This window comes from Trachypithecus francoisi, unplaced genomic scaffold (genome assembly GCF_009764315.1).
Source record: "Trachypithecus francoisi isolate TF-2019V2 unplaced genomic scaffold, Tfra_2.0 Lachesis_group13, whole genome shotgun sequence".
NCBI classification, from domain to species: Eukaryota; Metazoa; Chordata; class Mammalia; order Primates; family Cercopithecidae; genus Trachypithecus; species Trachypithecus francoisi.
In genome coordinates this window covers 61,050,295-61,066,873 of record NW_022681458.1, presented here as the reverse complement: position 1 = coordinate 61,066,873, position 16,579 = coordinate 61,050,295, and the positions used below count along the sequence as shown (strand labels likewise).

The 16,579-nt window shown below is 35.2% G+C and overlaps 1 long non-coding RNA gene across 1 annotated transcript; it reads left to right on the top strand.

Moving 5' to 3' along the window:
• Positions 1-2,129: 2,129 nt before the first annotated feature.
• Positions 2,130-16,579, top strand: LOC117095366. The gene is made up of 3 exons (XR_004441942.1): positions 2,130-2,328; positions 10,968-10,975; positions 16,569-16,579. It is a non-coding gene; the product is annotated as an uncharacterized LOC117095366 (long non-coding RNA).

Below are 16,579 nucleotides of genomic sequence, written 5' to 3'. Positions count from 1 at the left end.
AGGGATTAGAATTTCAACATATGAAGTTTGGGGAGACACAGTTCATCCCATACCAAAGCCCAGGGAGTCTAGTTGAGTCCACTGCCAATGATAAGCCACTAAGTAAAGATTTTTTTTGTGTTGTTAATGGTTTTTCTGTTTTCCTTTAGTCAGGAAGCTGACATGTTCCAACAGGTCTTTTAAATAAACGTGTCTTAGTTGTTACCGGTAATAGTGACTGAAGGGGCTCTAACCTCGAGGCACAGAGGCTAATTTTAAGCTGTTTGAGGGCTACAATCTAGTACATAGTTTACAAAGAGCTACATGATCTGGCCACCTACCTTGCCAGCCTCAGGGCAATCCATTCTCTGCCCTCCACCCAAACTGGCTTTGACTCAGCATCATAAATGCCCCAGGTCCTTTCCTCCTGGGTTTCTTTCAGCACATTGTTCCTTTATGCCTAGTTTGCTCTCTCTCCGCTTCACTTAGTTAATGCACTGCTTCAGAGCCCAAGGTAAATAGCACTTCTTCAAGAAATCTTCACTTGAGCCCTCCAGACTAGATCTGTCTCTCTAGTTATTTGCTGTTATAACTTTTCTTTCATCTGTGAAACTACCACAATTGTAGTTGTACGATTAATTTTACAATTTGTCATTTACTCCCTGTCTGCCTTGTTAGACTATAAATTCTCTGAAGGAGAGACAGCATCTATCCTGTATTGCCATAGTATAATGCCTTGTTCAGGGTAGGTCCACAATATATATCTGTTGTATAAAAGAGGTAATAAAAACCTGTGCTAGTGTGAGAATATGGAAATGGCAAAGAAAGGACAGAGGAAAGGTTTAGGAAATGTTCTGACTTAGCAACTGCACGTGGTGGGCAAGGAAGGAGAAATCAAAGATGGTACCAAGATTTCAAGTGGGACAGAAAGATAGTACCACTGATAGAAATGAAGAGGCCATGATAGAAATGAAGAGGCTAGAGGAACTAGGTTGGGAGCCCCATTTTTGGCATTTTTAACACGAGATGGATGGTGAGACAGGTTTGTAGAAACAAGTACCACTTAAAGAAAGAAAGGTAGGTAGACAGACATTTGGTTGATATGTGGGTCTTATGCTGGTTCCAGGAAACTCCCAACGATCACTGTTGAGGGAAGTGATATTCTAACTTATTTGGTCTGCATTTCCAATATACATTTATAGTCATTTTTCATATGTGTAAGTATTTTTTATTTTTAAAACATTCACATTTAAGGTAGATAATTTGGAAAATAAAAAAATATAAAGAAGACCTTGTAGGACAGGTACACATAAGTAGTAACTGGCTTGCCTACATGGAAATATGTAAATTGATATAATACTTCTGGATGACTATTTGAAAATGTAACATAAACCACTTAAAAAATAAAAATGGCAATATACCTCATACTGCATCATTTACATGTTTTGGAATTTATTCAAAGGAATTAACCAGATATGTGTACACAGTTTGCTTAGAAGGATGCAATCTCTTTATACAGATGTGACCGCTGCATGGTTAAGTTTCCATTCAGTAATTTTTAAATGTTCGGTCTTATTGTACTAATAATTTTAAAATTCAGGTCACACTATATATACTGTTTCAAGCTCTGCTTTTTTTTACCCTATCTTTGCCATAACCATATATTAGGTTATGTTTCAATAACTTAATAATTGTTATTTCCATTTTTCTTTTATAATTTTACTGTGATAAACACTTCTATACATAAAGCCACTTTACCCAAAAGTGGTGATCAGATGTGAACACAAAGTCAAATTGCTATGTCTTTTTAAGTCTCTTGATACATTACCAAATGATCTTCCAAAAAGTTGAACCAATTTACACTCTCACAAGCAGGATATGACATTTTATAGTGTCACCAAATTCTGGCCAAGTTAAATGCTATTTCTGGTTATATATTGATTACTTACCGGGGCCAGTCGATGTCAAATAGGCATTTGTCTGGGCTTTTAGAAAGGAAGAAGGAAAGGAAGTCACCTTAATCACATACCTATCATTAGTGAAACAAATGATATGCACAAACAAATGGGTGCACAGAAGTCAAGAAGTGAGGTTTGAAAATCTCCACCTGCATTTCAGAAGATGTATGGAAACACCTGGATGCCCAAGCAGAAATTTGCTGCTGGGCGGGGCCCTTATGGAGAACCTCTGCTAGGGCAGTGCAGAAAGGAAATGTGGGGTCAGAGACCCTACAAAGAGTTCCTACTGGGGCAATGCCTGGTGGAGTTGTGAGAAGAGGGCCACTGTCCTCCAGACACCAGAATGGTAGATCCACTGACAGCCTGCACTGTGCACTTGGAAAAGCCGCAGGTATTCAATGCCAGTTCATGAAAGTAGCTGGGAGGGGCGCTGTACCCTGCAAAGTCACAGGGGCGGAGCTGCCAAAGACCATGGGAATCCACCTCTTGCATCAGCGTGACCTGGATGTGAGACACGGAGTCAAAGGAGATCGTTTTGGAGCTTTAAGATTTGACTGCCCTGCTCAGTTTTGGACTTGCATGGGGCCTACAGCTCCTTTGTTTTTGTCAATTTCTCCCATTTGAAATGGCTGTATTTAGCCAATGACTGTACCCCAATTGTATCTAGGAAGTAACTAACTTGTTTTCAATTTTACAGGCTTATAGGCAGAAAAGCCTTGCCTTGTCTCAGATGAGACACTGGACTGTGGACTTTTGAGTTAATGCTGAAATGAATTAAGACTTTGGGGGACTGGTGAGAAGGCATGATTAGTTTTGAAATGTGAGGACATGAGATTTGGGAGGGATCAGGGGCAGAATAATATGGTTTGGCTGTGTCCCCACCCAAATCTCATCTTGAATTCACACATGTTGTGGGAGGGACCCAGTGGGAGGTAACTGAATCATTGGGGCAGGTCTTTCCCATGCTGTTCTCATGATAGTTAATAAGTTTCATGAGATCTGGTGGTTTTATAAAGAGGAGTCTCCCTGCACAAACTCTCTCTTTGCCTGCTACCATCCATGTAAGACATGACTTGCTCCTCCTTGCCTTCTGCCATAATTGTGAGGCTTCCCCAGCCAAATGGAACCGTAAGTCCATTAAACCTCTTTCTTTTGTAAATTGCGCAGTCTCAGGTATGTCTTTATCAGCAGTCTGAAAACAGACAAATACAATCTCCAACCCAATATGCAACACAAGCTCAGAGGCATGTAACCTTGTCTTCTTCTTAAATTTAAATGGACTAAGTTTTACTGGTAAGATATACTTTAGTCCTCACAAAACCCCTGTGAGAAAGTAGGCAGTTATCATCCTCACTGGAGAGGTGCAAGGTCAGTCTGTCACTAAGAGTTGAAATAAACAGGTTCAGTATTACACAACTCAAGTTTTAGAGCTAGAATTTTCATCTAGGTCCATTGATTCCAACACCTGTATTCCTAACCACTGTATTCCAAGTATGCCTTCACTGCATGCATGAATCTGTGTATTTACAAAAACAAGAGCTAAAATAACCTATGTTCCTTTAGAATTTCTTTTTACTCTAAAAAAAGTAGTTGAATCATTTTTAAAAACAAAAACTTACAAAGAACCCCAATTAATAAAACAGATACAAGTGAGACTGCTCTGGGTAAACCTGGGATAGATGGCCCAGAATTGCGTCTGTTCTGTCTATTCCATTCACCCTGGTATCCTTGCTTGAGGTACCTCTGAATTCCATAGCACCTGAAACTGCATCTGAAACTACCAATTTAGAATATCGCTCCTTTTCTAGGCAGACAAGTAGATGTTTGTCTTATTTAATAGGAATTGATACTTAAAGACAAATCCTCCCTATACCCATGTTCTTCCTTGGCAGTTAATTGGCTGTTTGGTAGGTCAGAGTCACTCAGATACTGTTTACCGAACCGCAACAGCAATGGCCTGAACAGAACGGCCAGTGTCCACCACAGAACTGGGTTTGCCAACTTGTTTTGTTATGCCTTTTCCCCCACAGCGCAATGGATCCTCCAGTTGCCTGACAGCAATTTAGGAGAAGGGAAGAAGAGGCCCTCAAAGCTCTCTTAAATTATATTTGTATATGCCTCAGCAACAGCCCATCTCAGGAATAAGATGCTGAAATGGGAGGAGGGGTGCCTGAGCATCTGTTGAGAGTTCTCAGTAGACTGTTCTGCCCTAGTAGTCTGAGTGTCATTTTTGCACCAAGGTTTTCAGAGAATGTTCCAAAATCAATGTGGCATATTCACAAGTAGCTCTTATTTAACTACCTAGGAGAAGGCTTTCTGTAAAAGACCCTGTACACAAGAAATAGGTTATTAATAAAAACTACTTAATTGTGTTATGGCTTCCTTTTTTGGTAGTCATAGACATGGCTTTCCAGGATCTAGACATCTTAGAATGTGTCACAACTTTAATGGGTAACTCAGAATAAATGTAAAGTAAATACATCAGCTGGGCAATGTGTATAGAAATTAAGCATAAGTGGCAGACTGAATATGGTCCCCAAAGATATCTAGGTCCTAAACCCTGGAAATTGTAAATGTTACTTACATGCCAAAGAGAACTTAGAGACATGATTAAATTAAGAATCTTAAAATGGGAGAGTGTTCCTAGATTATATGAGTGAGTTCTGAATGTTATCACAAATATCCTTGTAAGAGGGAGGCAGAGAGATATTTGACAAAGAAGAGAGAAGGTCATGTGACTATCTCAGCAGAGAGAGAGAGATTTAAAGATGCTATGCTTCGGGGGATGGTGGGGGAGGGTGAACATTAGAGAAAATAGCTAATGCATACTAGGTTTAATACCTAGGTGATGGGTTGGTATGTCTAGCAAACCACCATGGCACACATTTACCTATGTGACAAACCTTCACATCCTGAGCATGTACTCCCGAATTAAAAATAACAATTAAAAAAATACATAAATAAAGATGCTATGCTGCTGGCTTTGAAGAAAGAGTAATGGGGTCATGAGCCAAAGAGTGCAAGGACCACAGCTCTAGAAGCTGGAAGACCAGGAAACAGATTTTCCCCTAGAGCTTCTGGGGCAAGCATGGCTCCAACAATACTTTGATGTTGGCCCACTGAAACTTATGTCAGGCTTCTGACCTGCATAACTATAAGAGAATAAGTATTTGTTATTTTAAGACACCAACTTCGTGGTAATTTGTTATAGAAGCCATGGGAAACTAATACAACATGTTTTGGATACACAGCAAGAAAAGATTGGGGAAATCAAAAAAGTTGCCGCACAGGTGATGATAATGTTATCATTGAAAAAAATTTTCCAAACCCCTGGGAACTTTTTACTAGGAATTTATAATCTGAGGATGTTTGTTGTTGTTCTAATGGCAATCTCCCTCCTTTCAGGCAACTAAAAAATCTGCACACTAAAATCAACAAAATGCAGTCAGTATATAGTTTCCAAATGTCTGACCACAGAATGAGGCTGGCATAGGATATTTTTAATTGGTCCTTGGATGAAGTGAGAAAAATAAAGACAATATAATGAGATTTTTCTAAATTAAATGTAATTATGTATTTGCTCTTATATGTTATATTTATATTATTATCTTGTAAAATTATATATGCCGCTGTCGTGTTATAATTTTAAGCAACAAGTTTAGAATAAGGCAGTAAATTAAAAGCTAGCAATTGGTTCCAGCACTTTTTGGAACTTTTACTGGTCTATTAAATTCATAAGTTTAGTAACCATTTACCTAATGCAGATAATCACAAGAATTTTTCTACCTTATTAATTGCATTAGTTACTTATTGCTGACATATCAAATTACCACAAACTTACATCAACAGTGTATTATCTTACTGTTTTGCAGGTTAGGATGCCTGAGGTAGATCTCACCAGAAGAAAGTTCACTCACTTCTGGAGACTCTAGGGGAGAAACTATCTTTTTCCTTTTTCCAGCTTCTAGACACCTCCCACATTCCTTGGCTTATAGTTCCTTCCTCCATTTTCAAAGTCAGCAACAGCAACTGAGTCCTTCTCAAAACACATCTCCTTCTTTGACTCTATACTTCTGCCTCACTTTTCCATTTTTAAGAACTGTATTATTAAATTAAAATTTTAATTCTGAGTTATTTAACAATCATATTCAACAGTTTGATAAATGACTAATCTTAAAAATTAGTATGTGCTTTTACTGTATTTCATAAAATTGAAAATTTGATTCTGAAATATGTCATTATTTTATAAACTTCTAAGAAAAATTGTTGTCAATTAAACAATAGCACACTATTAAATCAAATTAAAAATTTGATTCTATGATGAATCATTATTTTATGTGCTATTGTGGAAGAAAAGTCACTGCCAGTTAAACTATGATTTTTTTTTTACTACTTAGAATTGTTACTTTGTTTATTGAAAGAATTTTCTTAAGCTTAATTGGATTTATATTTTTATCATACATCATAGCAATATGAAGAGCTATGGCCAAGTTCATGCAGTCACAGGCAATGACAACTACATCACCAATACTGCCTGGCTGAGAGTGATTTAAGACATCATTGATTGGAAGGTATATTTTGATTTCAGAGATGTTAAAACGCGCATGTTAGAATCAATGACATTATATATATTAGGGAGACTGTTAGAATATGTTGATTCTTGATTCTCACTCTTCAGCAGTAACTGAGATGGTCCAGGAAGGGAGGTGATTTCTGCTTTGCTGGGAAACACACTGCACATGTTTCCTATCTGGTGCACAGGACAGGGTTCCTCAGTGAATGAGCCTGAAGGATTATGCACTCAACTTGCACAGCCATGAGTGCACACTCATGCAGAAACAGGCACTCTCCTTGCCATCTGATGCCTAAATTTAAGTATATGCAAAGATTTCCTATAGCCCTAATAAATGGCAAAGGTCTACCGTGGCTAGTTATAGAAAATATATATTCCCAAGGAGAAAAAAAAAGCAGGTTTTCAAAAAATCTGTTTGAATAACTAAAAATGGCTACCATTTATTCAGGGCTTACCACATGCCAGGCACTATGGTAAGGATTCTGTCAACATTTCCCCCATTTAATCTCCCACAACTAACAATCTTACACAGAAGATATCAATATAATCCTTTTATAGATGAAAAAAGTGAAACTGTAGACTAGTTAAGTGATGTGCTCCAGGAAACATGCTAGGAGGGGGCAGAGCTAGGTTTTGAGTCCTCGTTTGAGTCTAATCAGTGTACTAGACAGTCTTCTATATTCTACATCGATTATATCTAATCAAATAAATAACTGCTTCCAACTTACTGAAATTGCATCAAAGTTGGGGGAATTTTTGTATCTCTACTATAACTCACTTTTCTTACTGGATAACTCTAAGATACCTCAGGAAAACATACTTTATGAAAATGAATATAATTAAGGAATAATAGCACAAAGCATAGATTTATCTTTTTTCCCTAAGTTGAGAATGGCTTAAAAATCAATTTCCCAAGGACACCTGCCACCTCCAATTACCCATCTGAAAATTATTCATTCTGCCTCATGACTACACAATGTGTATATTATACTTCTATACAATAATGTGTATATTATACTTCAAAACCACTTTTTTCAAAAAGGACAAAACAAATTAAAAATAGTTCTTATATGACCACAGAGGAAATCCATAGGAAAAAATAGTTATCACAGATTAAAATACAGGGGCAAGTGATTTACTGGTATACTTCAGATCACATTTCTATAATTTGTAAATTTATTCTTTCATGCAACAGATGGAACTGAAGTTAGGATATTTCAATGAATCAGAAAAAAACAGTCTAATAATCTCTTTCTATACATCACTGGTCTATGGCAATTTGAACAATCACTAATGTTCATTCTTTAATTTAGCAAGTAGATATTATTTTCGTACCATTTTTCCACCATACCGATTCTTCACATCCCTACCACTAAGTTATGGAAAGCAATGATTCTCAACCTCGACCATACGCTGGAATCACCTAGGAAAGCTTAAAAAAATATTAATGCTTGGGTCTCACCCCAGAGCTTATGATTTAATTGATCGGGAGTATGGCCTGTGCATCAGGATTTTTAAAAGCCCCTCAATCATCCCCAGATGATTCTAATGTGCAGCCAAAGTTGACAACCACTAATATGAAGAGTTAGATAATCAAAAACACATCTGTCAGTTTGAGAAAGAAGGCTGACTCAAATAGCTTAACAGTGATATTTTTGAATTAGCTACAGATTTCTTTGTATATATTATATATGTTCTTATAACACCATAGATAATGGAGGCTTAGTTATGTTGCCAAATACTCCAGGCATTTCATGAACCAAAAAATATAACCAGATCCTTATCTCATTATAACTTTGCTCCTAAAATTATCTTATTTGTTTTTAGAATTATGTAACAAATCTGTGTTTGGATCATAGGACCATAAAATCCAATAGTACTACTGTCTTGGGGGCGTGGGTGGGAGTGTGTAGTAAAAAGGTTTAAAATTTATAACTTGCCATCTTGGGCAGTAATCCTGGCCAAGTTTCTTACAAGACAATTTGATACACTAATAAAACTTCTGCCAAAATAATCTTTTGCAGAGCCAAAGTAACTTTAGGTATGATAAGCTGGCCCCAGTGCATGAACTTATGAATCAAACAATTGTAACAGGCTATCTGTACTTCTGATACTACTGTTTTCTTGAAAAATATACTTAGAATAAAGTAAAATTTTGTATAATAAGTGGTAGAGATGCAGCTAGGCCCCCAAATAACAATTTCTATTCACATATAACTTTATAATCTGTAAAGCTTCTTTACAATAAAATTCTTTATTTGGTTTCTATGGTTATTTAAAGTCACTTGACTCCTTGGTAATGTTCTCAGATAAATATCTTTCCAGTTCTACTGGAGGTATACTAATAAGGTAATTTAAAAGAAAATTCATGATTGGTTGATGAGAAGCTGTCATTATGCTGTCAAGAAAGTTAAGGTAAGTCACTATGATGTTTATATCTAGCATTATTGCAGTTTCTAACTAGCACATTTACTTCTAGTTCAGATTATACATCAATACTCTACTTTACCTAGCTCCTTTAATATTATGCCTTCTAAATAGACAATTGGCAACTACAATAGCAAATATTCTATAAGAGGAAAATATGACCTCTTAAGAGGAAAGTGTCATCTACTGGGACTTGATGTCAGCAAATGAATATTCATTCAAATAAACATCTGTTACTTCCATAAGCCACTGCAGTAAATCAGTTTTAAGAAGCTGTACAGAGATGAATACCATATCACCTTTCCTCACCCCAAATCAATCTCTTTAAACTGGGATCCCTGTTGTCTGGATTTTCCATTGCACATACCACACTACAACACATTGTAGCTAGGCAATATAGAGCCTGTGCATGTGCTCCTGATGTCAGTCCCTGATACTGGTTTTAACTTATTTAATATTTGCAGCACTCAAGTTACATGTGTTTGTCAAGTTATGTGGTTGAGATTGCTGCAATGTTAGTCTCGTTTGTAGTGTCTTTAACAAACAAGTGCTTGTTCCTGTAGCAAACTGACCATCTGTGCACACACACTTATATATATATGTATGTGTATACATATTATATATATATTTGCACTCTGTTCGATTAAAGTAAGTACACTCAGATTAAGTCCTTAGTCCAAACACTATTTGTGCCACAGTAGACACAGATGCCTGGTGATGCTGGGAATTTTCCCCAGACAACTCCTTTAAATAACTAACAATTATGTTTATATACTCACAGTTAAATGCACAAATACAGCTTATCAGTGATTTAGTGTTCTTTACAGAAATGCAGAGATTTCAGCATTCTATAAACTATCCCTCGGCCTACATTAGCCACACAAGAACTTCTTGTTCCCATTATAAAGTGAAGGGTCTAATCATTGTTCCTAAATCTAAATGTTGGGATTTTAAAAAAATGTAAAATAAAATGTTAAATTTTAATAGCAAATGCTTTGTACTTAAGATTTGGCCATATCTTCTAATATTGAAGTGACAGAGTACCAAGATTTATTTTCATAATCTCTTTTTTTAAAAAGACTTTTTTTAAAAGTTTAGTCCACCTGGGGACACTATTCTTCTGTTAAGAGTCACTGACCTGCATGTTCCTCACCAGTAAGAAATCATTTTTAAGTTACTTCAGTTGTTTTCTTCTAATGGAAGTGGAGAGAGAGAGTGTGATGATATAGACATTTGATTTAATAAATACTTTAAAATTTAGGTCAATATTATAATAGGCTAAATGGGATAGGAGAGGAAACGGACAAAGAAAGAAAATGTCATAAAGAAAGAGGATGAACTAGAGAGAGTTTGGTAGAAGAAAAATTGCCCAGGAAGACCACATATTGTTTCTGATTTTTATAGGAGCTTCTTTACACATTTCTTCCTCATCGGACAGTTACTGTCAATCCCACTATCCAAAGACTGTCCAAAAGCAACGTCCTGGGGTTGCCTGAAACCACAGCACTTCCCTATTCTTCACTGGCTGTCAACATATCCAGGCTGTCCTAGACATCTCAATCCTTTCATGCCACTGTGGGGCCAATGATGCTGTTAATTTCTTCTCCTCTTTCTCATCTCTTCACTTGGAATGCCACTGTTTTCTTCAGAAATGGCACAGCACAGCAGCCAAGAGCATATGTTTTGGGGCACAGTCCAACATTTACTAGTCATGTAATGTGACCTCGAGTATGTTGCTTTATTTCTCTGTGCCTCAGTTTCCTCATTTGTATTTATTAACATATAATAATTGGGGTTATTGGGGGTATTACCTGAGGCAATGTACATAAAAGACAGCATAAAAGAAGTGAGTGAGAGAGTCCAACATCTGAAGTATCCCAGTTGAAAGGTTGAATTCTGAATTCCATTTTTTTTAAAAAAAGATAACCTACCACAATGTGAAAATTAAACTGCTGCTATTTAACCACCATATAATTATCCTAAGATAGAACTTGTTTTCTATCTACTCACTAGTGCCTATTTCTTCAGAGACTGCTCTGTGTGCATGCATGCATGCATGTGCTCATGTGTGTGTTAATGGACATGTCACCTACATTCAAAAATACAGTTTTCTCTGCAGGACTAGGTATTACAAAATGCAGTTTTTCATTTGTTGAATAGGTACTCAATATTTGTTGGCTGAGTCGGTATATAAATCTACCTTTCATATCCTCTGGCCTACCCTCTAACGCATTTGAAGGCAGCAAAACAATTCCAAGGGGCTACTTATTACCTAAAGAATAGGTAAAATGAAATTCAGCCATTGCTTTTTTAGGTAGGAAGTCCCTGTTTTTAGACCTTGAGGCCATCCCTCTTAAGCTATCCTCCTAGATTATAAATCCTTTAGAGCAGAGATGCTGTCTTGTTTGGCACATTACTCTCTACCACTGTTCTTTGTCCTTTAAAAGGACTATTATATTTATTATTTGAATAAATCAAGTCTCAGATATGCATGTAATTATATTTCCTACGTTCATTTTTATGGGACTTTTTGTGTGTATAGCAAGAGTAGCCATACAGTAGTCATAACTTTGTTTTTTAAGAAATTCTTCTAAGAACAAGAAAAAAATTAAGTTGAGAATTAATCTAACCAGAAAGTGGAAAACTCATGTGACAGAAACAACCTTATTAAAAATGAAAAATGACATCAATTATTTTTTACAAAATTCTAAACAACTTGAATTGCTGTTGTATTTTTTCCCATTTAAATTGACAGCTGGTTTGGATACTCATATGTTCATATAGCCAAAATAATGGGGAAAAGGTGGCACTGGTTATAGTATCCTTTACATAAGACATTCTAATTTTTAAAAGCTAAATTGAATTTTAACAGTTAATCAACTCATGTGGATACATATGGCCTTAAATCATCACTGGCATAAGTGGTGCCTTTAAGCATTGTTAGTTTTGTTGTTGTTGTTTCTGTTTTTAAAGATGTTAACAATCATGTTAGTTAATTCAGTGTGTTCAACATTATTTATTTAAACAAAAGCATAAATCATAGGGATTCCAGAATTGGAAAGGACTTTCAGACTCTTCATTTTACTGATAAAGAAACTGGCATCTAGAAGGCTGAAGCATTTTAACCAGGACTTAAACTTAAGATGCTGAGTTTCTGGGTCAATGACCACAATGTTTTGATAAAGTAGTAGAGAGAGTTGGACCAAATGTGTAACAGTTTTATTTCCATCAGTTCTTTTAAATTGCTCTGCCAATGAGTCTGAGATTGACTGAGGTGATTGATTTTAATCTTAACTGCCAGACTTTAGCTTTATAGAACACAAAACTTGATTTCTTCTATGCAGACATTTTATTAAACAGGTTAGAAAAACTGTGTTACCCTGCAGTACTTTTAGAAAACAGCATAAGCCTATAGCCCAGTACTCATTCTCTGACCATGATCTTATTAGAAATTGGGTGAGAAAATGTGATCATTGTTCTCCCTGACATTTATCTCAGAGATGAGAGTCATATACCAAACATCTTTAATTTATTTCACTGTATGAAACTATTGTCCTTTAATTTCTCTAAATACCTTTCAATTCCTGTATGCTTGGCCTATGCTCTCTTTAACGAAACTGGTTCCATAAATATATTAGGCAGTGTGAAAAAATAATTTTTCTTGTTGTTATTATTCTGTAACATTTCCTTCAGTTGGCTCTCTTTGACTGTGAATGAAGGTAATGTGGTCTCATTCAAGAATTATTTTACTAAATATTATATGCCAAGTATGCCAAGATACTGTCCTAGGCACAAAAAATAGATATGGGACCTTCCCTCCTTCTAGTAGGGGGAGAAAAATATTGCAGAAATAATCACACACAAAAAATTTACTTATAAATTGTGACAAGTCTTATCAAGAATATATAGGATGATTATGTAGAGGATGATTATAACAGGATTACTGAATCTATACTACCATATTAGAGAAGGTCTCTTTCATGTTTATGAACAAAGGTACAAAAAGACTTAAAGTTACAATAACTTTCTGATGACAGTCTTTTGACAATCTCTATAGGAGCTGGTGACTTGGGAGACTGGACTCTTTGCCCTGGTAGATATGACAGCATAGCAGAATGGGCATACAATTCCAAAGTGCTCTCTACAGTTCTGTCAAGAGCTACTTTTAAGACTTTAGGAAAGTGACTTATTGTCTCTAATCCTTAATTTCATCGGTAGAAAAAGTCTAGTACCTCAACATTCTTTTCTGGATTATTAGTACTGATACTAAGTGGTCATTCCTTCATGAATCTAAGTTGGAGATGTTCCTTACCTCTACCACACAGAATATATATTCTTTTTGAAAAGTATTTATCACTGTTTTTTTACCTCATTCACATTACTCTGGGATGTTTACTTCGTCTGAGTTATTTTGGGATATTATAATCCAGAGAAGTTAAAGTCATATACATCTGACATTTTACTAGGCATAAAAGATTTTTGAGATCTTTATAAATTATAATGAGCCTTTAAAATTGACCTGAAAAAAACTAAAAATCTTACTCTTGAAACAGAAACATTCTGTACAAATATTGTTTTACTACTTTAGTTATATAGATGTTCAACTGGCACATAAACCTGATTATCATATCAAATTAAACTACTTTATTTGTAGCCCCAAAAGAAAGCACACTGCCCCTTATTGAGCCTTTTCTAATTAGATAACCATTTATGCAATATGGAAGAGGTAGCCAGAATCACAAGCAATCAGGCTACTTATTCCAAAATGATTGTTTGCATATTTCTTCCAAATCTCTATTATACATTTTTCAACCATCATGGATACAACTTTGTTTTCTGAAGCAGAAAGGATACATTTAACTTGATTTTACAGAAGATGCTATAAGGCATCTCAGAAAAATGTAAGTGATGATGTTAAGTAAAAATATAAGTTAAAAAAATGATGTGTGACACTTTTGTTAGTCTTTTTAACTAAGCAGGATATGAGCTGATTTCATAGAAAAGGATTTTCCGACAAGGAGGAATTGATAAACTGTTAGTTATAATACTCACCATTTTATATTCATGTATCATATTCCATCGAGTGAATGAACCGTAATTTACCAAGCATAGTCCTTATATTGGACAGTTTGAGTGGTTTCCATTTTTATATAGTATAAATTACACTGGGATAAACATTGTCAGGCATATAGCATTTAAAAAATATTTTGGATTATTTCCTTAGGATAGATTCCCAGAAGTAGAATTACTAGGTTAAAAGAGTATGAACATTTTTATGATTCTTGTAGCACATTGCCAAACTGCTTCCCAAAAAGGTTATATCAATTTACAGTGCCATCAGCAATATAGGAGAGTGCCCTTCTCATAATACTCCTCCAGGTATTTGGCATTACATAGTTTTTAGATTTGCAAATTTTGAACGCAAGAACGTTGTACCCCATTTTAATATATATATTTCTTACATTTTTTAAGGCAAATATAAATATTTTTACATACAGTTTAATAACTTCAAATTTCTAACATGTTCTTTAACTATGTTTTGATATTTTTACAAGCCTATTCAGAATTACATGTGATATATACTAATCATTATTCATAGTATTATACAAACCATTTTATCTAGCTTGTTGTTTCAACTTGCTACATGTATACGTACGTGGCTCCTTTAGGAAGGCATATTGAGGCTTCAATTTGTGTATCTGGTCAAATGCTTTTTTTTGTAATTTTTTGTAGTGCTGTTGCTTTTTAGCATAGTATATCATAACTCTGTCTCTCTGCATCATGTACTCAAATTATTCTAATTTTCTTAAGTAGTGACTTTTAAAAATGTTAACTCTTGAACTCACTTGTAACTATGCTCATGTATGAAATAAGGCATGATTTTAAGTGATCTTTTTCCATATTGGTAACTAGTTATCTCAGTCATTTATTGCATAATACTTCTTTTTTGTATGTTTTAGGTAAAATCTCATCTGTTACATAATTAAATGATCTAATTCTTGGTTACATCTTTTTCAGTGGTCTATCTGTCCTCGAGCCAGAGCTTGTTTTATTTAATGTGGAGTCTCTTCATATGGCTTTTTTTCAGTATTTAAAATTGGTCTTCCCTATTTTTTCTTATATCAACTTTAAAATCCTGACAAATTCTAAATAGTCTGCTTGAACTTTCATCATTTCTTTCAATTTATGTAAGAACTTTTTTTAAAAAACCATTAAAACAGCATTTATTTTTGCCAAATCTACACCTCTGCATTTATTCACATCTTTTTTCCCCTCATAAAAGTAGTATCTGCTTATTAAACTAGAAAAACACTGCATATAGTAAAAAGAATATAAAGTTGTTCATATTCATAGTCATTCTAAAATCTAGGTACTGGTCAACCTTTTGTTTTCAGACATTTTTGTTTTGCTTATTGTAAAAATACAATGGATATTAATTCAACAAATATTTATAGAGGATTTACTTTGTGCTCAGTACCTTGAGAGGTATTGAGGCAGGCTCTGATTTCACAGTGACTAAAACAGATAAACTTCTACCTTAAGTGTATTTTATCATAATCTGTTTTTGTATTTTAGCTTGCTTTGCACAACTGTTATTTTAATAATGGCAAATTTAATTACGTGGGTGAATCAGTATGTGTAATCATTTGCATATTGTTGGACATTTCCAATTTTTCAATATCATTTTTCTCACTTTTAGAATGTTTCCTTAAAGTACATTTCTTGAAATGGAGAAATCTGGTCAAAGGGTATGGCAACATTTAATGCTCCTGAAAAAAACTTCCAAATTGCTTTTTGAAACATGTACCAATTTTCATTGCTACTGGAAACGGGCAAAGGGATTTTTTTTTAAAACCAATTTGCCAGGAATTATTGTAACAACTAAAAATTGTTTTTGCTATTTTGATAGATATTTCATTTCAACTTTCCTTTCTGGATAACTAGCAAGGCTAAATTTTTGTTATAATGTCAAATATTTCTTTAAAATTTTTCTGTAATGCCTTTTGACATACTAAGGTGCTCATGGTTTTGTTTCATGTGTACAGGCTCCTTACCATGACATAAGCCTTTCTTGGTATATACCGTCCCTTAGAGTTATCTCAAAAGAGAAATACAGAAAATAATCACTGAGTTATCTGACATCAAACCAAGGCTTACGCACCTTTCCAACTCCAGGGCCCAGCGCTTGGTACAGCACACAGCAGGTTTTCCCCTCAGGATGCAGTGGAAGTGCACACAGATGTCAAGCGATGCATTGGATTCTGGGGGTCCAAAGACACTGGGACTAACAATGACAAACAAAGCTGTGTAAACTAAGGCTGAGCCAAGAAATACCTTCCTAGTAAACCAATCCAGTCTTTATGGGTAGAAAGAGAAAACTGCTTAGCCAGAGGACTGAGGATACAAGTAACTGGAAAGCATCAGAAACAGCCAGTAAAACTGAAGGGACACTCAGAAAAGTTATTGACTGGAAGGAAACAAAGCACCTTCAAATCAACAAAATAAATTCATATGTATTCTACATCTTCTATGTGTGAGGGATGCTGTTGGTCATGGTGGATGAGTTGAGGTCTATACCCCAGCTTACATAATCACTCAATTAAGAAACTTCTTAGGTAACTCAGTGATAGATCCTGTGAAA